This window comes from Diceros bicornis, chromosome 25 (genome assembly GCF_020826845.1).
Source record: "Diceros bicornis minor isolate mBicDic1 chromosome 25, mDicBic1.mat.cur, whole genome shotgun sequence".
Lineage (NCBI taxonomy): Eukaryota > Metazoa > Chordata > Mammalia > Perissodactyla > Rhinocerotidae > Diceros > Diceros bicornis.
Genome location: NC_080764.1, coordinates 27,298,227 through 27,319,882, shown reverse-complemented (window position 1 = coordinate 27,319,882; position 21,656 = coordinate 27,298,227). Strand labels below are relative to the sequence as shown.

At 41.6% G+C, this 21,656-nt stretch overlaps 1 protein-coding gene across 1 annotated transcript in view; it reads right to left on the bottom strand.

Moving 5' to 3' along the window:
- Positions 1 to 8,360, bottom strand: part of TMCC3 (transmembrane and coiled-coil domain family 3) — a 215,047-nt gene extending 206,687 nt beyond the window's left edge. Inside the window, exon 1 of the mRNA XM_058568647.1 lies at positions 8,343 to 8,360. The gene's annotated coding sequence lies outside the window, so the exon portion shown is untranslated. The remainder of the gene's footprint in view (positions 1 to 8,342) is intronic.
- Positions 8,361 to 21,656: the final 13,296 nt, after the last annotated feature.

Below are 21,656 nucleotides of genomic sequence, written 5' to 3'. Positions count from 1 at the left end.
CAAGCGTGCGGGGAGGCAGAGGCAGGAAGGGGTTTATTCTCAGCTTGAGTCATTCCAGGCCCCTCTGATTTGGCACTATATTATATCATATTTTTTTCACGTCAAGGCTCCTGACCTAGAGGTAAAAACCATGCAAGTTAATTCCTCAGGTCTCTGGTCGCTTCTCACCATCACCCAGTCACCCAGGCCAGAGACCTGGGAGACAAAAATGACTCAAAGTCTCTTGGTCATGTCCAGAGACAAATAATCACATAATAGCTACAATAATCAAGATGATATTTTTTGTGTCTTTGTTTAGAGCTGTGTACCTCAACGACTTTTTTTTTAAAAAACGATCTCCATCTTCCCAGGATGATTTAACTAGCTCCTTGCTGGAGGCAGAAGCCAAACCACTGTCCTCCAAACCAGACTTCCTGATTTGAGTCTCGGTTTGGACAAGTCATTCAGCCTCTCTGAGCATCAATTTCCTGGTCTGTTACGTGGGGATAGTGACACACACCTCACGGGGCTGTGGGGAGACTTGGATGAGTTAAGGACATAAGAAATCCTTAGAACAACACCTGGCACATAGGGAGCACTCAATATACATCACTGAAAAACCACAACTTCCCAACATGCCTTTCAGTCAATCATTTTATCTAGAGAACATCACGACCTGTGAAATCATACAACCCACAGACGAATAGTTAATTATCACAGCACACCAAGCAGCAAGGTGAATTTGGGGGCGGGGAGGCACATTTCAGGTTACAGTAAGGTCCTGGGTTGGCTGTTAGATGTGGCTTCTCCAAGAGCTCAGAGCCCTGCCAATCAACTTAAAATGGAGCTTTGTGCAGAATTTCCAAGGGAGACTCTGCCTCCTATTCCCTCCCCCGTTTTCCTTTAAAGCTGATTCAAGCAAGGGAAGCCTGGGCTTTTGGCCAGGGCCTAACATGGGTAACAGGGCCCTGGCCTGGGGCTCACCGTGCATCAAGAATAACCCACATCCTGTGTCGAAGGAGGCCCATGATGACCAAGCACATGGCCAGACTTTCTCATTTTCAAAAGATTTCTCCCAATGACCTTGGCTTTCCTCTCTTCATTTGCATTAGGAAAAGTACAACTGCCCCTGCCCTGGAGAGGGCATTTAGGACTCATCAAGGGGTCCTCTGGTATTCCTTTCACAGCACGTATTTCTCTCTCCCCGCTAAACCCTCGCCCCAGCAGTCAGAAGCCTGGGTGAGGAGTGGCGTTATGCTACAACTCAAAGCTGACTGTCCTGGGTGAACTCTAGTGAGGGCTGCGGAACAACTCAGCAGTCATCCGATGGATCCATCATGCTGAGAGAAATAAATCACACTGAGGAAGGCAAAAAGCGTATGTTCTCACTTACATGTGGAATCTAAAAAAGCCAAACTTATGGGAATAGAGAGTAGAATGGGAGGGCTGGGGGAAATGGGGAGATGTTGGTCAAAGGGTGCAAACTTCCAGCTATAAGATGAATAAGTTCTGGGGATCTAAGGAACAGCATAGTGACTATAATTAACAGTACCATATTATATACTTGTGTCTTGACATGAGTACAGCCATGTTTGGCCGCTCCATTGACCTATAGCCACCAGCACAAAAAGAAATACAAAGCTGCTTTCTGTGTGGTGGGAACTGGCCTTTTCCCGGGAACTGGCCTTTCTCCCACGGAGAGAGTTGTAAGTTGTAACATTTCAAGGCTCTTGGAGCGTCGTAGCCCAGAATGGACTGGCCATCTGTGCCGGGCTGAGACGATAACCAAAGAGAACAATGCACGTACACAACTACTGGGCTGGGACGTTAGCCAGGGGGCTCAGTGCACGTACGCCACTGATAACCATTTTGTGCATGGGAACACTAAATGCTTGCTCTGCAAACTCTGTAATTGCTTACTCTGAAAATTACTGATGGTATAAAAACTGCTGGAAACTGAGACCCGGGGAGAGTTCCACCTGTGGAAGGGACACCTTGCCCAGGACGTGTGATCCTTGCCCAGCCGCGTCGATTGACAGGGCTCTCCCGGCAGTGGGGCGTGGATGTTGTGAGTAACTGATCTGATGTGAAGTAATTGATTTGATATGAAGTAATTAATTTGATGTGTTCTCTTTTCGGTCAACCTGGTGTTTCTCTTTCTGGTTGATTTGTGTCATTTCTCTTCAGCCGATGTGGGTGTTTTCCCTTTCCAGTCGGGCTGATGTTTTTTCCCTCTTAATATTTGACCTATTTAGATCTGTTTGCAGACTGTCACCTTTACTATCCTCTATATAATAAAATATACCTTCGGTCCATTTGTTTGGAGTGGAAAGTGTCTTTTACGTCTCCGATCGAATCCCCGAACCTCTCATAACATAATTGGCGCTGTGAGCAGGATTCGATTAAGGAGATGGCTTTCCTGTTCAAACAAAGGGTAACTGAAGCCAAGGTGGAAGAGATCCCAGGATGGGAAGACCCTCCCTTTTGCACTCTGGCTGGGGAGTGGGCTCATAGGTCAAGATTATGTGAATCTTGGGATGTTCGTCTGCAAGATATGAATCATTGGATGTGACCAAAACTTTGCAGACAGTAGGAAAAAAGAGATAATGTTTCTTTTCTGGCACGGCGAGGTTAATGTTTATTGACTGCTTATCGTCGGGCTATGGAAGATAGAGATAAAATACAAGGGAGAATGTACTCTTGAAAAAAAAAGTTTCAAATTTACAGTCCCGGCTGATGTCACCCAAAATAGAAACTCTTTCCTTGCCGTGAGCCTGGCATTCTAGTTTTATTTGGCCCCTCTTAAGTGACAAATAGAGAGCCTAAATATGTATCCAATAATAATTTGGCGAGCCAGCCGGGAGGCTCTTTGTCCGTGGCTCGGTGGGCCCGGGCCGGGTGGGATGTCCTGGGAAACAGTCCAGCAGCTGCCTAGGTGATTTGCCCTAGGGACTGCTCCCAGTGCTTTCCATCTGACCCGGCACCGCTGACCCTGGGCACATTTTTCTTATGACAGGGAAACAGGCTCTAAAATTATTTGTTTGTTTGCCTGTTTGTTTGTTTTTGCTTACATCAACAACTCCCTTCCCCTCCATCTGGAGTCCTGTCTCTTTAAGAGGCAGGGCTATCCCTACTGGAGTGGAAATAATTGTAGGACTTTTACCCAGAATCTGTTAGATGCATCTATCTGTTCTGTTTGGGATCCCATTTAACTGTCTATTCTGTATGTTTGTAATTTTGAAGGGGGGAAGTTCCATCTGTCCCCAAGGAGAGCCCTCTGGGCCACCTCTTGGCTAAATGGGCTATATTCAGCTAGGAGCCCATATCCAAGAAGATAAGTTTTTTATTGTAACACCACATTGCCACAATATTCCATAGACTCCAGAGAGGAAAAGTGGCCAAAATGGGGCAATTTCAATTTAAACTTTTGAAGTAATTTAAAATTGAAATGGCTATTCTGGAGAATCTGATGAGTTCACCTTAAGGGTCGCCCTTAAAAGAGAGGATTCAAAACCTCTCACGATGAAATACAATCTTTAATTAATATACAGAGACTTCTAAAAGACAAAGTTATTTCAAAAACAGCTTCCAAAATCTTTTTGATAACTTGAAGCTTTAGAGTTTTGCTAAATTAAGTTGATAAAAATTTATTGAGTCTCTGGTCATTCCCACATAAGATAAAACATTAAAAATTGGTTACTAAACATAGATTTGTCTGCCTTTGGTTTCTTATCTCAGAAAAACTGAAAGATGCTTACATTTATTGATAAACATGTTATGTACATGTTGAGGAATTTTCTATGAGAAAGTACACATTTCTAGAAAGTCTGTATACAAAAAAAACAAAAGGTATGTTGTCCATAAAGAAGGTATAAAAAATAGAGATATTTATGTTTGTTTTGTTAAAAAAAATAAATTTGTCCTAAAGTACTAAAAAAAGAAAAAAGACATAGGACAAATTCTAAATGTAAAAAATAAGTGACAGAAAGTTTGTAAAAGTGAAGCCCTGAAGAGTTTTGCACATGATCAAGTTGGCTAAAGTAAGCTGATAAAAAATTAAAATTTGGCTTTCTCTCTTTAAAGGTAATTTTCTTAAACTTTTAGTCTACTCTTTATATAGAGATTAAAAGGTGTTCTTTTGAGTAAGTCTATGTAAAAGACAAAACACCTATGTTTTGTTAAAATAATTTCCTATGTTCGAAAGGACTGAAATCTCTCCCTTAAGGTTTTTGTTTTTGTTTTTTGACTGTTTTAACTCTCTGTTTGCCTTCAACTGTTTCTGTTATCAATTTGATTAAATAAATAACTAGGCATTATTTCCTATTTGACCAAGTGTTTTAAAATCTTTTAATATTTTTGATAAACTTCTGCCGAAATTAAAGTTTTTTTAACTTAAAAAAAAAAATTACAAAAAAGGACATATGATTATGATGCCAAAATACAATTGTTACTGTATTTCATGTTGATGCTCACAGTTCTGTAATTTCTACAGAACAAAAGTATAACTCTTACACTGATCAGCTGGTGCGAAGTCATACAACACACAACCCAGGCTTAGCACAATGAATCCACGAAAAGAGTGGACACTTGGGAGAACAAACTTCATACAGGTGGGCACAACAAAGGGGAATCCTTGTCACCCATGATGATATTGCCACTGCAGTACAACAATGTCAGTTATGCCAACAGTTAAATAAACGGGGAGTTCCACACCCCTACCAAGGTCATATCCAAAAGGGATTATTTCCCACTCATACCTGGCAAATAGATTTTATTGGACCATTGCCAAATTCTTGTGGATATACTTATGCCTGCACTGCTGTTGATACATATTCTGGTTATTTATTGGCTATGCCAGCTAAAGTGGCCACCCAACAGAGTGCCATAAAATTATTAGATATAATTAAGTTATATTATAGAACACCAAGGCAAATTCAGAGTGACAACGGTTCCCACTTTACAGGTAAGTTGATTCAAACTTATACCAAAGAAAATTATATAAAATAGATTTATCATATACCTTATTACCCCCAAGCTGCAGGCCTCATAGAACAAATGAATGGATTGCTTAAACAACAATTGAGAAAACTTGGTCATGGCTCATTAAAGGGGTGGCACAACCATCTAAGTACTGCTCTAAATATGTTAAATAACAGGCCACTAGGCCCTAATGAGACTCCTCTGTCAAGGTTGTTACCAGCAAAGATTACAGAAGTGGCAGCCGCCACCCATGAGCTTATGACCTTAACCTATTGGCCCCTGACTCAGTCTGCTAAACCGCCTTTTCGTGCCACGGCCGAAGAGGCTAGATTGGATTTATCTACTGTTCATTCTATTCAATTGCCCCCTAAGAAGCAGTCTATAGTCCCTACTGGGATAGGGGTACAATTTCCCAAAAATACCTTTGGTTTGTTAAAAGGACGCTCTGGACTGGCAACAAAAGGTATTGATGTACTGGGAGGAGTCATTGATCCAGATTACCAAGAAAAAACAAAATTTATATTATATAATGGTAGTGACACAGTACTAACTGTAGAGTCTGGAGAACGAGTGGGACAATTATTGGTGCTTCCCCTCTTGACTCCAAATGTGTCACAAGGACAGCCTCCAAGTGAATTAACTAAAAGAGGAATGCAAGGATTTGGGTCTACAAATAGATAGAAACCTGGAACAAAAGTGTGAGTGACACATCCATCCAATGCAGCTCCCCGTGCCGCAGAAGTAGTGGCCCAAGGGCCCACTGCAACACTCATAGTTATGTATCCAAGAAATGAACAGTTATATCATGTTCCTAAAAATTCTGTTTCTTTGCGTAAATAGATACTCCTGCTGTGTTCGCTATGCTGTGCTGCACCTCCATGTCTGCTACAGACCTACACACAGAGGCATTAGTTACATCTGTAGGACAACCTTTGACCCTCTACAGTTAGACCAACTGCTCTACACCAGTGGGACCTATAACCTGGACTATGAATGGCCGAAAAATTTGGTCTCAGAAACAACAAGCAACTTTGCAATATAAGATAATTTCTCTATTACCCTGCCTTCTGCTACCCTCTGCGATGGGGGCTGATCTGGACTTCTACAAGCTAATTTGTTATGCCTAAGTGTTACCTTATCTAATGTTATCTTTGATGCTGTACATGATTTGCAAGATCAAGTTAATAACATTTCATATTCTAAGGGGTTATTTGATTGGTTACCTTGGGGTTTAGGTCCTTTATTGTGAGATAGTTTTATAATTATTGTAGTCATTGGATTTTGGATTCTTGGATGTGCCTTATGTACTTGTGTACGAAGTTCATTGTCTGTGCATATGGTGTCTTATGGTTAATGGAGACGGCCACGGCCGAATATGTCTTGACATGAGTACAGCCATGTTTGGCCGCTCCATTGACCTACAGCCACCAGCACAAAAAGAAATACAAAGCTGCTTTCTGTGTGGTGGGAACTGGCCTTTTCCCGGGAACTGGCCTTTCTCCCACGGAGAGAGTTGCAAGTTGTAACATTTCAAGGCTCTTGGAGCGTCGTAGCCCAGAATGGACTGGCCATCTGTGCCGGGCTGAGACGATAACCAAAGAGAACAATGCACGTACACAACTACTGGGCTGGGACGTTAGCCAGGGGGCTCAGTGCACGTACGCCACTGATAACCATTTTGTGCATGGGAACACTAAATGCTTGCTCTGCAAACTCTGTAATTGCTTACTCTGAAAATTACTGATGGTATAAAAACTGCTGGAAACTGAGACCCGGGGAGAGTTCCACCTGTGGAAGGGACACCTTGCCCAGGACGTGTGATCCTTGCCCAGCCGCGTCGATTGACAGGGCTCTCCCGGCAGTGGGGCGTGGATGTTGTGAGTAACTGATCTGATGTGAAGTAATTGATTTGATATGAAGTAATTAATTTGATGTGTTCTCTTTTCGGTCAACCTGGTGTTTCTCTTTCTGGTTGATTTGTGTCATTTCTCTTCAGCCGATGTGGGTGTTTTCCCTTTCCAGTCGGGCTGATGTTTTTTCCCTCTTAATATTTGACCTATTTAGATCTGTTTGCAGACTGTCACCTTTACTATCCTCTATATAATAAAATATACCTTCGGTCCATTTGTTTGGAGTGGAAAGTGTCTTTTACGTCTCCGATCGAATCCCCGAACCTCTCATAACAACTTGAAAGTAGTTAAGAGAGCAGATCTTAAATGTTATCGCCACAAAAAATAGTAATTGTATAAGGGAATGAAGATGTTAACTAACCTTATTTTGGTAATCATTTTGCAATATATACACATATCAAATCATCACTTTATACACCTTAAACTTACATATGTTATATGTCAATAAAATCTCAATAAAGCTGGAAAATAAATCATCCAAGACCTGTGGCTTCTCCCAGACTTCCTGTCTCACTGCAGGCTACAGACTTTTTCTCTTTGACTTCTTAAAATAAAATGCAAGAATCACTTGCCCTATCACGACTTAAGAAATGATAACTGTTTGGAGGATTACACCTCTTCCCCATTTGATGACATCTCTACGAGGACAGAGATGTGGCTCAGTCAGCTCTGCCTTCCTAGAATCAAACACAGAAACTGGTCCAAGAAAAGGCTGTTGAAAAAATACAAGTAAATTCTATTTTTATAGCCTCTACTGACGTCTAACAATTCCAAGTCAGAAGTTATAAAATGCATGATACATATCTTAAGAAGAACAAATTGATCGCAAAACCAATTCTGTACTACACACTACCTAGGATTTTATGAAAAGTACTACTTCAAAATTAAAGAAAAGGTACTATAGAATATGTTTTGTTATTCACTGATATGAACACAGACCCAAAAATTAATTCTAGTCTTCACTATTATAGAATGCCTACGGTATTTTCCCATTAATAAAGTGGGGAAACTAACAGGGACATCATTGCATCTTTGTGACGATTAAATGAGTTCACACATGTATAATACTTGGAATAGTTCCTGGCAGATGGTGACCACTTTAGAAAAGTTAGCTATTATTACTGCTGTTGTTATTATCAGGCACTATCCTGGCTAACACTGTTAGACCAAGTTAAACAGAAGTTCATTTAGTTAATCTGCCCAGAAAAGTATTAACAGAAGCACGATGTACACATAATCTATCCCCGTGACAACAAAATTTGCCCTTAGACCTCTAGATGTCTTCTAAAAGCCATTAATGGATTCTCATCATACAAGAATTGCCTATAAATTGTTTATTTCTTAGAATGCGATTGCATCTTGAAGCAGAAATATATATTTAGCAGACCCTAAATGTATGCCAGAAAGAACTGAATTAGCAGCTTCACTAAAAGGTTCCTTTAAAAAAAAAAAAAATCAGAGAGCAATTTTTACCTTCTCTTCAGGCCAGATGATGCTCCTGGTTCCACAAGGTCTGGGGCACTTTTATCTGACAAGGGCCCAAAAGTTTATGAGAGCTTCAAATGACTACTGTTTGGGTTAAAAATAACCACCGAGAAACAAAAACTGAGAAACGAAAAGCAGAAGTATTTACCAAATTGCTCCACTGGCTCTCTCCCACAGTGGGCGTTTTCCTGTTTCTCAGAACACCATCCTTCAGTCTAGCAATTCCTTAACAAGTGTCCCACAGGCTGCAAGTCCCCAAGATGCTGGGCCATACGAGGGTTCTAAGATCAAGTAAGTTCGGGAAATACACACTATACTCCCCTCCTGAAAAGCCATAATGCCCTTCAACATATTAAAGGTCCTGAGCCCCTTTCAGGAAAGAAACCTGTTTAGTTGAGCTTTACCCATTGTTTGAAAACTTATTCTACCACAGACCGCCTTTCCTAAGAAACACCACTAGAATCTAGGTTTTGGAAATGCTGAAACAGTCTAAAACTAATCACTTCTTCCCATGTAGGATGACTGTAGGTTCATTCACTTGGCCTGGCAAAGGCAACACTTGCCTAAAAGTAGATGGGAAAGAATGCTAACCCTCTGCATTCCCACAGCCCCTTATTTAATGCACGTTTTCATGTGCTGGATCAAGTCAAAAAGAAACCATCCTCAGCATTCATCTAGGTGTGCCCCACACCCAGAAATGGTACCCATGAATTCTAGAAATGGCTTACGTGAAGCATGATTTCAGAAGATTTGGAGGATAAGAGGAAGGAAGAAGATGCGAGAGTAAACCTGTCGACAAAAAGAATTTAATTCTCCTCCTGCTTTTTTAAGTCAAGGAGAAGGATGCCGCTGCGTTACAATCTAATTAGAATATGTCCAAAGTCATCAGGAAGAAATCCACTGATGTCAGTTTAATGGGGTCACAAGCAGAGAGGACTTCAGGGGTTCCTTGTCAAACTCTCTCCAGAGACTCCAATCTCTAGAACGTTATCTTAATTCTATAATTGGAAAAAATTTCCAGAACCTTAAATATCCGTTTGTAATATAGGTTTTTTTCTAGCCTCTGATACCTTACAGAAAATTAAGGATTTGGGGAAGCATCTTGCCTCCCCCTCAGGTCACTAGGATATTCACCCAACCATAACTGTCCAAAAGAGCCCCCTACTGGCCTCCCTAATGATCAAACTTGCTTGAAAAGGCATAGCCTCAGCAGAGAAGAGGTTGAAATTTCTAAAATAAGAAAGAATAAAATCATCCTGGGTTATGTAACTCTGTTTCCCAGGGTTCTAAAGCACTCAAGTCCTTGAGCCTGAGGACCCCCTAATGGGGCAGCAGAGGCGCTGGGAAGGGGCCACTCTGCTGAGTGGACAGAAAAGTCTTATCTTACAGGCTCTGCCGCTGAACAGATAGTCATATAAAATTGTTCAACAGTTTGCTCCAGTGCTGTCCAACAGAACTTTCTGCGATGACGAAAATGTTCTGTATAAGCACTGTTCAACACGGTAGCCACTAGCCACACGTGGCTATTCAGCACTTGAAATGTGGCTAGCACAACTAAGGAGCTGAATTTTTAATGTCAGTTAATTTTAACTTGACCACGCATGGCCTATGGCTACTGTACTAGATAGTGCAACCAGCTTATACCCTCAAAGTTCCTTCAACATGAATTCTACAAAAACAGAGATGGTCAGGAACCAAGGAAGGTTCTCCTGAGGTTCTGAGAAATGGACTATTTTATTTACCAAAGGAAGCAGGGAAGAATCTAGTCCAGTGTCTCATGAATCTTCATGTACATGACTCACATGGCTAAAGATGAGCATCATTCCCATTTTACTAAATGGAGAAATGAGATACAGATCAATTAATCGATATAAACAGTAACTGCTATTTGTGGAACCTCTACATGTGCAAAGGGTTTTACATGCGATCTTGACAAGAATCCTCCAAGACAAACACTACTGCCTTTCTTTTACTGATGTGGAAACTGAGGTTCAAGGAGGTCAAGTGGTTTAAGAAAGGCCACATTGTAAGTGGAGCTAAGATTTGAACTCAGACCTATCTTCAAAGTCTGAACAAAATACAGTTTAGGTCTTTGGCAAAGACAAATTTTCCTTTCTAGATTTAGTCAACAAGTATTTTTGTGTGTGTGTGAGGAAGATCAGCCCTGAGCTAACATCTGCCAATCCTCTTCTTTTTTTTTGCTGAGGAAGACTGGCCCTGGGCTAACATCCGTGCCCATCCTCCTCCACTTTATATGGGACGCCGCCACAGCATGGCTTGACAAGTGGTGCGTCCGTGCGCGCCCGAGATCCAAACCGGCGAACCCCGGGCTGCCGCAGCAGAGCGCACACACTTAACCGCTTGCGCCACCGGGCCGGCCCTGACAAGTATTTTTTGAGTGTCTATCATATGCACAGTGTTGGGGGGAGGGGATACAAAGATAAACAAGGAAAACCATCAATACACTGAGTTGTGTGGGCTTGTTATTCTTCGCTAACAAAGTACATTAATTATTCAATTACTCACAGCTAGCTCCTCTTGTGTATTATAGCAACCAACTGGCCCAGAATAAAAAATAAGCTAATATTTTTAGCACTTCAAAAACACACAGGGGCCAGCCCCGTGGCTTGGCGGTTAAGTGTATGCGCTCCGCCGCTGGGGGCTGGGTTCGGATCCCAGGCGCGCATCAACGCACCGCTTCTCCAGCCATGCTGTGCAGCTATGACATACAACTATCTACTGGAGCTTTGGGGGAAATAAATAAATAAAATTAAATTAAAAAAAAAATAAAAACATACAGAACCAAAAGCACAAGTGACAAAAGAAAAAACAGATAAATTAGACTTCATCAAAATTAAAAACTTTTGGGCATCAGACGCCATCAACAAAGTAAAAAGACAAAATGGGAGGAAATATTTGCAAATCATATATACCTGACGAGAGACTTGTATCCAAACTATATTACAACTCAACAATAAAAAGACAACCTGTACATGTTTTTGTGTGGACATATGTTTACATTTCTTTCTGGTCTAGGAGTAGAACGCTGGGTCATATGGTAAGTCCATGTTTAGCATTTTGCGGAAGTGTCAAACTGTTTTCCCAAGTGGCTGCACCATTTTACAATCCCACTAGCAGTGTATGAGGGTTCAAATTTCCCCACAACCTTACCAACACTTGTTATTGTCTGTCTTTTTTATTTTAGCCATTCTTGTGGTGCGAAATGGTATCTCATTGTGGTTTAATTTGCATTTCCCTAACAACTAGTGATGCTGAACATCTTTTCATGTGTTTATTGGCCATCTGTACCTTCTTCCGAGAAATGCCTATTCAAATCCTTTGCCTGTGTTTAAATGGGTTGATTTTATTGTGAAGTTGTAATAGTACTTTATATATATGTATATTCTGGACACAAGTTCCTTGTCAGATACATGATTTCCAAATATTTTCCCCTATTTTGAATCTGCCCTTCTATGAGTTAAGTCAGATTCTGCAGGGAACAGCCCATTCCTTGCTCAGAAAAGAAAATACCATCTGAAAATACAAACTACAACATTTTTGAAAAGAGCATCTCACTTCCTGATGAGGAGCAGTTGAGAGACTCTCAGTTCACAGCATGGAAGGGGCACTAATGACTTGAAAGTAATCATGAGGACCACAGGATGGAGCAGATTGGGAAAGAAAGGTTAGGGCTGAGTTGGTTAAGTACAGATTTTAAAATGAAAAAATTGCCCATCTTTTTTCTTTCTCTATTTTGTTTTAAATCCATCTTTTTCACTTTTTCTCTAAATGGATCTAGGTACTTCATAATCATCACTACATAAGCCATGTGGGGCAATGATCTGAAGAATCTGACTTGATGCACAAAAGAGCAGAAATGTGTAATAATGAGCCATGTTCCCCCAGGACCAGGGGCGCCATGGAGGAGTACAGGGACATAAGTACAGAAATCCAGGTGGCTTTAATCCGCCCCCACCTGGATCTGCTCCTACACACCCATCATCGTTATAAACTAGGCAAAACCAAAACGTATCTGGTAGTGAGGATACTCAGATGGGTAGGAACTAGATATGCAAACTTCTCTCTCAACAGATAGAGAGAAGTTTCTTGGGAAAGAAACAAGAAAGGGCAAGAAACAAGATTCCAATGATCCCAAAAGGCAAATCCTGAGTAAAATCCAACAAGATCAACACAGTCAATTCTCAATAGAAGCTAGTTATTAGTGTTATCATTAATATTTAAATAATAATAAACTGTAAAATCCTGCATTTATGTTTAAAACAGAAACTATATAAAAAGAGACTAAGGGAGAACTAGCTTGGCCAAAATCCACAAGACGAAAAAAAAAAAGTTGGGGTTTTGGTCAACTACGTACTTACACACTAACAGTGCAATGCAGTTGCTAAATAAGTCTCACCCCTGGGCAGCCCCTGTCCACACCAAAGGAACTGACAGGCTCACTAAACGCTACCAGTCACCCATGTCTGATGTGTAGGTTTGATCTGGGCACAAAAGATGTAGACAATCTAAAGCACATCTAGCAAGAAGTAACCCGAATGGCCACAGGTCTGGAATCCAAATTCAATACAAAATTAAATACCCCCTGTTGATGGAACAGGACCTGTATGTGGACCTGCAGAAGTGAAGGTTTAAGGTAGCTACTCTTAAATATGTGAAGAATTGCCAATCAAGAATGGCATTAAGGGGCCAGCCCGGTGGTGCAGGTGGTTAAGTGCACGCGCTCTGCTGCGGCGGCCCAGGGTTCGCCGGTTTGGATCCCAGGCGCGCACCGATGCACCACTTGGCAAGCCATGCTGTGGCAGCGTCCCATGTAAAGCAGAGGAAGATGGGCACAGATGTTAGCCCAGGGCCAGTCTTCCTCAGCAAAAAAAGAGGAGGATTGGCAGATATTAGCAGAGGGCTGATCTTCCTCACACACACAAAAAAAGAATGGCATTAAGTTGTTCTGTATTGCCAAAGGGTGAAAATCACAAGGGAATGTTATGCTCCACATATGAAATAATTTTCTAATACTTAAAATTATCCAAGAATTGACCCCATGGGCTTGAGGAGTTATAAGCTCTCTTTTGTTGGGCATGTCTAGGAACCAAAGAGAGGGTTATCCACCAGCAAGAGCAATCTGAGGATTCCTGTGATGGGCGAAAGAATGCACCTTAAAGTTTTAAGGTCCCTTCCAACACCAAGAACCTGCAATTCTAGGATTCTGACTATAGCTGAGATTCATCAAATTAGTAGACAAAGCCCACTGGTATTCTCTCCTCCAACCCATCTTTATGCGATGAATGGTGAACACTGAAAAATATTCTTGAGGGCCGGCCCGTGGCTTAGCGGTTAAGTGCGTGCGTTCCGCTGCCGGCGCCCCGGGTTCGGATCCTGGGCGCGCACTGATGCACCGCTTCTCCGGCCATGCTGAGGCCACGTCCCACATACAGCAACTAGAAGGATGTGCAACTATGACATACAACTATCTACTGGGGCTTTGGGGAAAAAAAGGAGGAGGATTGGCAATAGATGTTAGGTCAGAGCCAGTCTTCCTCAGCAAAAAGAGGAGGATTAGCATGGATGTTAGCTCAGGGCTGATCTTCCTCACCAAAAAAAAAAAAAAAATTCTTGGTAGGCCCTGGAAAAAATGATTAAATAATATTTGTATCTCAAATATTAACTACTTATTTTTGTTAAATACTTTTCTATTGAACTTAAACCCTTCTATTCCTTATCTGTAAAAAGACTTAACTGAGATGATAAAGGTGAATAAACTCTGAAAACCTCAAAGAAATGTAAGGGATATTTATTATTATTGGTGGTTATCAATAAGCAGAGAAGTACCTGACTAACTTTAAAAAAAAGAAAACACTTCCATATGGAGCCGTTTTTTCTTTTCTGACCCTCCATTATAAACTGCCAGGCAGATCTCATTTCACCTTCATCTCAAGATTTGGTAACCTGCACACAAAATTCCAGCAGGGTGCCCACCACAGAGTATTAGCAAGAGAACTTGGAGGCTGGGCTGTGCCTTCTGTCCTCAACAGGAATAAATGCAGGGTCCAGGGAGGATGTGAAAGTGAAAACTAGGGCACTCAAACTAAGACTAAACCAAAGAGACAGGCTAACAGGCACAGTCCAAGCAAAATCTACAAAAGAAAAAACCGATGAACTGGACTTCAACAAAATTAAAAACTTTCCTATTCAAAAGTCACCATTAAGAGGCTGGCCCGGTGGCACAGTGGTTAAGTTTGTGCGCTCCACTTCGGCAGCCCAGGGTTCGCAGGTTCGGATCCCAGATGCAGACCTACACACCACTCATCAAGCCGTGCTGTGGTGGTGTCCCACATACAAAGTGGAGGAAGATGGGAACGGATGTTAGCTCAGGGCTAATCTTCCTCAGCAAAAGAAGGAAAATTGACAACGGATGTTACCTTAGGGTCAATCTTCCTCACCAAAAAAAATAAAGTCACCATTAAGAAAATGAAAAGATAAGCCACAGATAGGAGAAAATATTTACAAATCATATCTAAGGGACTTACTTCTAGAATACATAAAGAACTCTTACAACTCAATGACAATAATAAAACAAAAAACGCAAGTAAAAAATAGGCAAAAAAATTGAATGGACATTTCACCAAAGAAGTATATGAATAGCTAATACACACACGGAAAGATGCTCAACATCATTACTTATTTAGGGAGATGCAAATTAAAAACACAATGAGATACCCCTACACACCCACTAGAATGGCTATAATCAAAAAAATAGACAATATCAAGTGTTGACAAGGATATGAAGCCACCAGAACCCCCTCATGCCTCGACTGTGGCAAGGTAAAATGGTACAGCCACTTTGGAAAACAGTTTAACACTTTCTTAAAAAGTTAAACATACCATACGTCCCAGCAATTTCACTCCCAGGAATCCACTAAAGAGAAATGAAAACATCTGTCCACACAAAGACTTGCACACAAATGATCACAGCAGCATTATTCACAATAGCCAAAGAAATAGAAACAATGAAATGTCCGTCAACTGGTGAATGAATTTTAAAAAATGTGGTATATCCACATAATGAAATATCACTCAGCATTAAAAAGGAATGAACTGGGCCGGCCCCGCGGATTAGCGGTTAAGTGCGCGCACTCCGCTACTGGCGGCCCGGGTTCGGATCCCGGGCGCTCACCAATGCACCGCTTCTCTGGCCATGCTGAGGCTGCGTCCCACATACAGCAACTAGAAGGATGTGCAACTATGACGTACAACTATCTACTGGGGCTTTGGGGGTAAAAAAAAAGGAGGAGGATTGGCAATAGATGTTAGCTCAGAGCCCGTCTTCCTCAACAAAAAGAGGAGGATTAGCATGGATGTTAGCTCAGGGCTGATCTTCCTCACAAAAAAAAAAAAAAATGAACTATTAATACACATTATAACATTGATGAATCTCAAAATACGTAAAGCCAGACACAAAAGACTATATATTGAATGATTCCATTCATATGAAATGTCCAGAAAAGGCAAACCTACAGAAACAGAAAGCAGATTAGTGGTTGGCTGGGGGTGGGAGCAGAGACTGACTACAAACGGGGACGAGGCCACTTTTTTCAGGAATGGAAATATTCTAAACATAGATTATGGGGAGGTTTGCACAACTCTATAAATTCACTAAAGGTCACTGAATGTATAATAGAAGAATTTTATGATATGTAAATTATACCTCAATAAAACTTTTTTAAAAATAGCATATAGCCCTGAGACACATGAACTAATAGGCCTGGATCAGAGGGCAGATTTTTTAGTCATATCCATTATATGTCATATTCAGTTCAAAGAAACCTAACAGCAAGGCAGAACAAATTTTTTTTCTTCTGTTTTACTTATCAAAAGCAATTTCTTTAGGTATCTCAGAATTTGAAGCTATAAATGCACAGATTCTCTTATAATGTGATTTTGGAGGCAGTTTGCCTAGAGGTTAAAGGTGGAAACCGTGACTCAACCTATGTCTAAAACCCAGCCCTCCTACTTACTAGGTGACCTTGAGCAAGTGACTTGACCTGAGCCTCAGTTTCTTTTCTTTTTTTTTTTTGTGAGGAAGATCAGCCCTGAGCTAACATCCATGCTAATCCTCCTCTTTTTGCTGAGGAAGACTGGCTCTGACCTAACATCTATTGCCAATCCTCCTCCTTTTTTTTTACCCCCAAAGTCCCAGTAGATAGTTGTATGTCATAGTTGCACATCCTTCTAGTTGCTGTATGTGGGAAGCGGCCTCAGCATGGCCGGAGAAGCGGTGCATCAGTGCGCGCCCGGGATCTGAACCCCGGGCCGCGAGTAGCGGAGCGCGCGCACTTAACCGCTAAGCCACAGGCTGGCGCGAGCCTCAGTTTCTTGTTCCTGTAAAACAGAAATTCACACATACCACGGAGTTGTTTAAATGAGCACACTAGCTAGCACACAGTGAGTACTCAACAAATGCTGATATTATCAGTTTTATTATCAACACATCAGGGCCGGCCCGTGGCTTAGCGGTTAAGTGCGCGCGCTCCGCTGCTGGCGGCCCGGGTTCAGATCCCGGGCGCACACTGACGCACTGCTTCTCTGGCCATGCTGAGGCCGCGTCCCACATACAGCAACTAGAAGGATGTGCAGCTATGACATACAACTATCTGCTGGGGCTTTGGGGGAAAAAATAAAAAAAATAAAAATAAAATTATCAACACATCATCATTACCATCAACCCTCGTTCCCTCAGGAAGCTTGAAAACATGACTGATATATGTATGTCCTCAATGTCCACTTCGTGCTTCATGACTGCTCTGTTCAATTTAATTTGCGCTCCCGCTGCCCAAACACAACAAGGGTAACTTGGAACCCTGATCATCTTAGGGACTTGGACTTTGAGATAAAGTCCCCAAATCATTTCACTGGATAGAACAAAAGCTGTCCCATCCCCTGGCAAAAGCAAGATATTTTCCAAGTCCACAATAGAAAAAAATTTTAAATAGGTACGCTTTTGTTGTTTGTTTCTAGGAGAACTGGACCAAGATGAAAATGTCAGCATCTCCTCAGAGATGCCTGGCAAACACGGGAAAATGACACCAGAAAAATAAAGCCATCTGCCAGAGGAGCTGGCACAGGAACACGATCACCAGGCCCTGCCCTAGAGCATCCTCGAACCTGCAGATTAAGGCCACAGGCCCTGGGGCAGCACTGCCGCTTCCCGGGTAAACAGCTGGGACCCGGCCAAGTTCAAAAGCCTTTGCCTTTTTTTTTTTTCTTAAGTCTATATGAAAAGAGAAGGGAAACTGCACAGGAGTCAGACAAGCGTCTTCCGGTTCTCCTTTTCTTTCTGCCGGGCAGGGGTGAGGGGACAGGACCCTGGAAAAATATCTGTGGTACCAGGCAGATCACACCTCATCAGCAATGCCAGGAAAAGTACACTGGTCACCTCTGGCTTGCCCAGCCCACCCCACTAGCCCACCAGCACACACTGCCCCTAAAGAACCCCAGTCTTCTAGCACATCCTTCTAGCCACAGTGAACCTCAGAGAACAGCTGGGAAGAGACGCCAACAACGTGACAGGGGGCCAGACACGTGCCCTTCAGTCCCTACACTTGCTGGTCAGCCACAAAAGCCCCAAGACGTCAAAATATTCAAAGGAAGTATGTCATGGGATTCACCTATCATGAAGACCACTTGACCTGCGCGTCCAAGGAAACCTCACGGCCTCTGTGGGGATTTCTCCTGGGCACCACCCACCCCCTGCTCAGTAAAAGAGAAGAAAAACAACTCCCTCACAGGAATGTCTACTGGGGCCAAATGTAAGTGCCCCTGAAATCCAAGTGGATAATAACGTTCTTGTCATTCTGGGTCTGTCCTTGAATGCTGCCTCTGTTCTGCTTCTTCCACTACAGTCTCAGAACTTGAGAGCTGAGAAGGCCCCCGGGGGCCCAGAGAGGTAAAATAACTTACTAAAGGTCACAGAGCGTGCAAGTGGCCAAGCCAAGACGCACACCCAGCTTTACCCAAAAAACTAGAAAATATTATTGTTCCGGATTACAATCCACCCTCTCCATTAAGGAGCACGTCCCTGACCCAGAAAGAAAGTGCTCACGAGGGCGGAACATCAAGGAAGTTAGGAATATGGATTCTGAGCTGATGACAAGGTTCAAAGCCAGTTCTGTCCTTTCTCAGAGTGTGTGACTTTAGGCAAGTTCCTCAACCTCAGTTTCCTCATCCATCACGAGGGGTTAATAAAAGCACCAACTCTGTAGTCTATTCCGAGAATTAAATGTGCCAACATAGAGAATTTCTAAAATAGTGCCTGATATAATTACTATGTAACTCATCATCACCATCATCCTAAAACACAGGGGAAAGGAAAGTGAAAATGTTGGGGACTATACGAAAAAAGAAAGTCAGGGTATGGTCATTAAGTAAGTAGAACATCATTTAACTTCAAAAAATTTAGACACACCGAGAGGCATGTTAACAGCGGCTAGTGGAAAAATGAAAGCAAACAAGAACATGTTATAAAACATCAGGTACGATATGACTCCAATTATATTAAACAATCATACCCACACATATACATACTTCAAAAAGAGAGTGAAAGGAAATAAATGAAACATTAACAGCCTTCTCTGGGCAGTAGGATTATGGTTTACTTTTAATGTCTTCTCTATTTCCCAAGTCTTATGTAGCAGACATGTATTACTTTAGAAATCAAAATAAATGTAGGTTTTAAAGATTTTTTTTTGCAGGAATCAAGAAAAGAATTTTATTTTATTTCCTTATTTATTTTATTTATTTTTGTGTATGTGTGAAGAGGAGCAGACCTGAGCTAACACCTGTTGCCAATCCTCCTCTTTTTTGCTGGGGAAGACTGGCTAACATGCACGCCCATCTTCCTCTACTTTATATGTGGGACGCTGTCACAGCATGGCTTGACAAGCAGTGTGTAGGTCAGTGCCCGGGACCCAAACCTGCGAACCCCAGGCTGCCAGAAGTGGAGAGCACAAACTTAACCACTCCACCACCAGGCCAGCCCCTTATTTTTCTTTTTTTTTACTGAAGTCATAATGCCTTTTAACATTGTATAAATTTCAGGTGTAGATTATCATATTTCACTTTCTGTATAGACTGCATCATGTTCACCACCAACAGTCTAGCTTCTGTCACCATACACATGTGCCCCTTCACTCCTTTTGCCCTCCCTCCCCCCACCCCTTTTCCTCTGGTAACCACTAATCTGTTCTCCTTATTATGTGTTTGTGTTATCTTCCACATTTGAGTGAAATCATACGGTATTTGTCTTTCTCTGTCTGACTTATTTCGCTTAGCAAAATACCCTCAAGGTCTATCCATGTTGTCACAAATGGCACAATTCTGTATTTTTTATGGCTGAGTAGTATTCCATTGTATATATATACACCACATCTTCCTTATCCATTCATCCATTGACAGGCACTTGGGTTGCTTCCACATCTTGGCTATTGTGAATAATGTTGCAACAAACACAGGGGTGCATAAATCTTTTTGAATTGTTGATTTCATATTCTTTAGATAAATACCTACTCATGGAATAGCTGGATCATATGGTATTTTTATTTTTTGTTTTTTGAGAAATCTCCATACTGTTTTCCATAGTGGCTGCACCAGTTTACACTCCTACTAACAGTGTACAAGGGTTCCCTTTCCCCACATCCTCTCCAACACTTGTTATTTCTTGTCTAGTTAATTATAACCATTCTGAGGGGTGTGAGGTAATATCTCACTGTAGTTTTGATTTGCATTTCCCTAATAATTAGTGATGTTGAACATGTTTTCATATGCCTGTTGGCCATCTGTATATCTTCTTTGGAAAAATATCTGTTCATATCCTCTGCCCATTTTTTTGATTGGGGTGTTCATTTTTTTCTTGTTGAGTTGCATGAGTTCTTTATATATTTTGGAAGTAGCCTAGGAATAAATTTAACAAAAGGAGGTGAAAGACCTATACACTGAAAACTATAAGACATAACTGAAAGAAATCAAAGAAGATATAAAGAAATGGAAAGATATTCCATGCTCATGGATTGGAAGAATAAACATAATTAAAATGTCCATATGACCTAAAGCAATCTACTTTAGCAAATTAAAGCAGTCAATGAAATCCCAATCAGAATCCCAATGACGTTCTTCACAGAAATAGAACAAAGAATCCTAAAACTTATATGGAACAACAAAAGACCCCAAATAGCAAAAACAATCCCGAAAAAAAAGAACAAAGTCAGAGGTATCATACTCCCTGAATTCAAATTATACTACAAAGCTATAGTAATCAAAACAGCACGGAACTGGCACAAAAACAGACACACACAGGTCAATGGAGCATAACTGAGAGCCCAGAAATAAAACCACACATCTATGGACAGCTAATCTTTGACAAAGGAGCAAGAACAACAATGGAGAAAGGAAAGTCTATTCAATAAACGGTTGTGGGAAAACTGGACAGCCACATGCAAAAGAATGACAGGAGACCATTATCTTACACCATACACAAATATTAACTCAAAATAGATTAAAGACTTGAATGTAAGACTTGAAACCATAAAACTGTTAGAAGAAAAACCAGGCTCTTTGACATCGGTCTCAGCAGTATTTTTTCGAATACAATGTCTACTCAAGCAAGGGAAACAAACAAGCAAACAAAAAAACAAATGGGACTACATCAGATTAAAAAGCTTCTGCGAAGCAAAGGAGACCATCAACAAAATGAAAAGACAACCCACAAACTGGGAGAAAATAGTTGCAAATCATATATCCAACAAGGGGTTAATTTCCAAACTATATAAGGGCTGAAGGGCTATCATAGAGCAGGTTCACGGTGGGGGGGGGGGGGGGGCCGGGGGGGGGGGGTTATGGACACATGACATGACCAAGAGATGGAGAGCAGGGGAACCTCGAACCACCAAGCAAATGTGAAAAATGATGCCTGCAAGTATTGGGTCAGGGAGGGGCAGCGCTCAGTAAAATAGGAATGAATTTCAAAACGAGAAAAAAATGGAAGTGATGATTTCAGCAGTCTCTAAATGAGAGAGATTATCAAGGCCTAGACAACAGGAGAAAAGGGAATCCTGGAGAAAGCAGCAGCCCACTTTCTTTCTCTGGCTGAGACAGAAGACTAGTCAGCAAAACTAAAAAGTAAAAAATCAAAATGGCTGAAAAAAGGAACTGTGGGCCCCTACTGGGGGCACGGCTGGGACGAGCCATCTGGGCTTGGTGCTCCCAGCTACTCTCCACGTCTGAGACCATCCC